At 45.7% G+C, this 5432-nt stretch overlaps 1 long non-coding RNA gene across 1 annotated transcript; it reads right to left on the bottom strand.

Moving 5' to 3' along the window:
- Positions 1-2570: 2570 nt before the first annotated feature.
- Positions 2571-3785, bottom strand: LOC142069639 (uncharacterized). The gene is made up of 3 exons (XR_012665573.1): positions 3667-3785; positions 3169-3248; positions 2571-2680 (listed from the first exon to the last, which is right to left on the bottom strand). It is a non-coding gene; the product is annotated as an uncharacterized LOC142069639 (long non-coding RNA).
- Positions 3786-5432: the final 1647 nt, after the last annotated feature.

Genomic DNA, 5432 nt, shown 5'->3' with positions numbered 1-5432 from the left:
AGAGGCACTTCCACTGTATCAAGACAGTTCACTTGCATGTGAATTTCAAAGAGATGGATTAGACTAGCAATCCTCAACTCATTCAAAAATGAACAATAGATGCTAAGTCTATTTGTCTGTGTTGATCTATACGCGGTTAGAAGTTTCACAATGTAACCAAATTAGCTTGTCGATGCTCATTCCCTTTCAGGTCTTCATTATGTGTGCAAGGTGTTCAGTTAACCTTAAAATCAAAGATGTAAGATACTGCAGGAAACTAATAATTTCTACATTGTCTTCAGCTTAACACTGTGTTATAATGGAGGAACGGCTAATCACCTTATGCGAATGAGTAACTAGTTTACTGTGTATGCACAGGAAATAGAAGATTAGCTTCAAAGCAAAGTACAGGAGGCGATCTGCATTGCCTAGTCTTTCTCAGGGGAAGGTCCTGCTGTAACCATTTTTGTGAGGTAGGCTTGTCAGCCTGCGAGAATAGCTAGAAAAGAGAAGGCTCGGGCCTCATCCTGTCATCTCTAGTCTGCTGAAACTTTGAACAGGGAAAGTGTAAGCCATAGGACAGAGAGCTTCCAAATCATCATTTGAAAGAACCTGGAAAATGCATGGAAAAACTAACAGTCTTTACATCTAAGCTGCCTTTGGATTCTGATCTGTTGGGATGATTCCAGAGAGACTTGTACAAGCCAGCAGTTTATTCCATCACTGTTGTGATCCTGAACTATGAACATTGACAGTCACTTGTATGGATATTGATCTTTTCACCATTTGTAACTCTCTTCTTTCTTTTAAGAAGAAATCTTCAATTTCGTTATTAAGGATTGGCTGGCAGCATGCTATTTGGGAAAGACCTGACATTTACCTTGACCTGGGGATAAGCATCTGGTCCTTTATGATGGGTGAACCTCACATATGGTGAATCAGGTTTTCAGTAACCCCTCACTATATTAGACTGGGCTGTTTAGATGGGAGCCTAGGTCTGGAATGCCAAAAGGGGACCGTGTTTGGCATTTTGTTAACTAGGGTGGAAGCTCTTTTGCTGTTGACTTGGTGCATGTAATTCTAGAATAAGCCATCAGTTTGGGGGATCGTCTGCCCTCTACTTCTTGCAGTCTGCCCGGAGTGTGGTCACAGCATTGTTGTGTAAACCTCTCTCTTATGGAAGCAGAGGGATCTTAGTCACTTTGAGATCCCAGCTGCTGCCCTGGAAGCTTTTTTCATGCATTTGCGTTGAGTGTCAGATCGGATAGAAGCAGGGAAGTCAGCTCAAGAAGAGGAAGGCTATACTCACTGTGCTATGAACTGTCTCTTGATAGGCAGTCAGCAGCTGGATGGTGGCCTGCAAGGCCCTTTCTCTCTCCCACTCCTTCTCTGAATGGAGCCATGTCTCTAGTAGCTGTTGGTAGAGCAGGGGAATGGACAGAGTTAGTACCAGAAAATCCCTCCCAAAAGTTCCTCTTAAACAGGTTTAATTGTCACTAAAATCCCTCTCCAAAGCACCCGACCTCCATGGAGCGAAGGAATTACATGTCTAATGGAAGTCCCAGGGACCAGATTCACCTCTGAGTGATTGAAGACAAAGGAGTTACGTGAGAGATGAACCTGGGCCTGTGTACGTGATGTCTCCTGTAGACTGTCTGATGGGAGCTGTCTACCACATTGCATGCTGTTTGATGTCTGCTGCTGTGTTCTGTTTCCTGGGCAACTTCTCCCACATTGAGTGGCCAAATGACAGAGAGGAGCGTTTCTTTTTATTAATTTGAAGAAGAGCAGAGAAGTCCCCCCCGAAGCCCAGCTCCTTTTAGAACTTCATTTTTATACTGAAGGTGCATCAAACTCCCCACCCCTCAGCTCTTCAAGATATTCTGTTCATGTCTGAGGAACAGGAAGTCTCCTCTGGATGAGTTTCCATACACAGGGCTTAACTCAATATGAATGAATTCCTCTTTGAAGAAGTGATCAGTTTCAACTGGTTCTCTTGGATTTGGCTACTGCAGTGGTGATTTTCTTGCCGGTCCAAGTAGTGTCAACTACATTGTAAGAAGTTGGTCCCAATCCAGCCCTGGCATAAAATGGCATAGCTTCTGTGGATTTCAGCAGGGCACATGCCTGCTTATCCCAGGAAGAATTTGGTGCTTTTTCCCCCGACAATTCACTCCATTGTGGAAAATTCCTCCACAACTGAAGCTTGACCCCCTAAATCTCTGACTCTTCCCTGCAGTAACACAACAAACAAACAAACAATCTTCACCATGGTTCAATGGTCTACTCACTTGAAACATTTCCTGGAACCAGTGTGCGGTTGGTTCTTCCTCCAGCAAAGTCTTCATTAGCTTGCCAAGGGCTTCTAAGGACTCTACGTACAGTGACTGAAACCAGAAGAGAAGGAGTGAGGCTCAGCACAGATAATTTGTGTGTGGGGGGGGACGGCTGGGGAAAGCTAACCATAACCTTGCCAGGGAGGCCATGTGTGACTGCCATCACCCAGTGCCTGCTGGGCAGAAATACAGTGGATGGTGCCTGAGGAGAATTGTTGTCATGTACCTGTATAGGCAGAGCATCCTTTCCTGTCTCACCTTCCTCTTTCATCATCTTCTCCAGGGGAGGGAGGGGAAACAAACTTTTGAAACACTGATGAAGGAGCTCACGGTTTTCCTTCAAGGTCAAAGATGGTTTGAGTTTGCTGGCAGAAGAAAGAGAGAGAGAGAAAAGTCATGCATTAGACTCAGTACCACCTCCAAGTAAAAGAAATGGGTCCAATGACTGGAGATTGTCTCAATCTAAAACCCCAAATGCAAACAACCCTTCACTTTGCAGCTGAGCACCTCTTTGCACCTCTATTAAGTATTGGCTCATTGAAAAGTAAAGCTAAAGCTTCAAGTCCCCTTTTTAGAGAAACCCACAAGCTTCCTTCCCCCTGCCAGCAAGCCAGACACCTCCCTCCCCATCTGAACACTCCTGCATTGGACTGCATGCCCCACAATCTCCAAGTTTGTGTCTTTCAAGCACAAACCTCCAAATGGACACATTCAAACCCTCAAGAACTAAAGTTCTGCTGGTGAGCAGCATGTGAGCCAAACCCGGCAGGCATCAAACTGCTCCCAACCTGGCACTCATGAACTAACAAAGACGACGTCACAGTGCCAGGAAATATGGCAGAAAATAGCCTACCTCAGATGTCTAATGGCAAGAATTGCCTTGTAGCGAACTGGAGATGCCAGGGAATCCAGTGGTTCCTTTTTAATGAAGTCCTGAAATGCACGAATAGGGAAATTAAAAAAATGGGAAATGGATTTGAAAGGCAGAGAGGCTTTCCTCTCACACCCTGAAACAGGGCCATATGCCAGACCTGTAATAAACAGACACCGTGCTCGGCAGGCTCTCTGCCTCAGAAATGGACCGTAGGGCCATCTGCAGGCTATACAGAGGACAGAAAGATAACTCCCCAGACACAAGCCATTCCTGCCACTTACAGCCCACAATAGGTCGGCATCCCTGCCAAGCTCAGAGTGGACCCAGCAGCATTCTGGGTGCCGTGCAGGTAGCTCATGAGACTGCAGTGGTACAGTCCCAGCCAATGGATAAAACAACATCTACCTGGAAACCCAGTCTGATGACATTACAACAAACTCCTTTGTACTTCAGTCCTCAAAGCTCCTCATCACTCACCAGCATGTAGCCAAGGAGCTCCAGTTTGTAAGAGAATTCGAACTCCTGGGAGTCTCTGGTCTCCAAAATGGCACAGCTAATCTCCGTGACATTCTGGATGAGGGTTAATTTTAGGTGCATGTCCTACATAATCCAGAAGGAGAAACAAGAGGATGTGGATGAGAAACGGAGAGAAGAACCAGAGTCCAGAAGATAAAGATCAGGAATTAAATCTAGCCACAGGAGAGGAGAGAGGTGTCCACAGACCCCAGAAGGCAGAGGACCCTGGCTCTGCATCCACCTCAGAAGAAGAGAAAACCCAGGTTCATGAAAGAAATCCAGGGCCACTTACACCAGAGCAGCCAGGACTCCTGCTTGATGTAGCAAGGAAATCAAGCTCTGTGCAATTTAAACAAGCAACTTGTGGATAGAAAAGGCAAGAGCTGAGGGCAGATTATTTAGAATTTACCTTGTTTGTAAGAGCGATGCCCAGCACCTGAAAAACAAAATGCAAAACAGCTATTAGCAATGTCTATAGTCCCACATAACACACATCCTCAAAATGGCCTGGCTGGTGAATATGGAGCAGAGAGAAATCATGATTGTTAAATCTTCCAAAAGGCAGGAAATGTATCCAGAGGGGGTGTTTTGCAGAGGTCAAGATCAGGGGCCATCCTATGGAATATTTGCATTTGTGAACTTCTGGAGGATATCTGTTTGGTTCAACTGTGATCAACTTTTTTGACAAAGGCTAAATGAGATTCTCACTTAGACAGGGCAGAATTGAATGGCAAAGTGACGTGGCGAGGTTGCACTGAGAGGAGAGTCAGTACCAGCAGTCAGACACCTAGGGAACAGAAATAACGAGCACACAGACAAACAAGATGACAGAGAAGAGGGAAGGGAAGTAGTGAGTCCAAGAAACAGAGTGACAGCAAAGAAACTAAATACAAATTAGCACCATTCTCTCTTGGCTAGCAAAAGATAGAGCTAGATACACATACATAGTAGGGGAGTTAGAGTGTTATTCTGAATAGCCCGAGTGTGACTGCATCTGAATTACTGTGCAGCTGTGCTCGACAGAATTTCAGAAGAATATAGAAAAACTAGAGAAAATACAAAGAAGAGCAACAAAAGTGATACAACATGTGACAGCTCACGCTCCATCCATTACAGTTTTAAATTTGAAACATGTGACAAATTATTGCTCAAAGGAGAGTTTTAGAAAATACAAGCCCTCTCTCTATAAACTCAGAGGCAATGCTATAACTTCAGGGTAATGCTCCTCACAGTTGTCACGCAAAAGCTCTTACCTGACAACTGGTTCTGTAATGGTGAAGGACGTTCCCTGTGATGTCTGCCTCTACTCGGGAGAGAAGCTGCTCTTTTGGAGCATGGACAGCCACGTTGCTGTATGTCAGCATCAGGGTGCGGCGAGTCTTGCCTCTTGTCCCATGGTGGTAATCCTAGACAATAGGAAACATCACTAGAGACAAGTTCTTCTGATTCATTTGGCCTTGGAATGAATCAAACATTGGTGGAGCCGGGCCCCCGAGCCTTGAATACTGCTGGAGCCCGGGCACCATGAGCCCATAGAACTCGCCGCCCCGTCGCCATCATTCCCACTGGGTAACTCTGACCCAGAGAGCCGAAAAGGCTGAACCGACAGCAGTGGAGTACACGGGAGCTTAGTCATTGACACTGGTGGGTACAAGATCAGGCGCTAAATGTCTTGCCTAAGGCTGCACAGTGAGTAAATGGCAGAGCCAGCAATGGGAGCCCAGAGG

This window comes from Caretta caretta, chromosome 20 (genome assembly GCF_965140235.1).
Source record: "Caretta caretta isolate rCarCar2 chromosome 20, rCarCar1.hap1, whole genome shotgun sequence".
NCBI classification, from domain to species: domain Eukaryota; kingdom Metazoa; phylum Chordata; order Testudines; family Cheloniidae; genus Caretta; species Caretta caretta.
The sequence above is the reverse complement of the archived record's forward strand: the minus strand, read 5'-3'. Positions and strand labels throughout refer to the sequence as shown.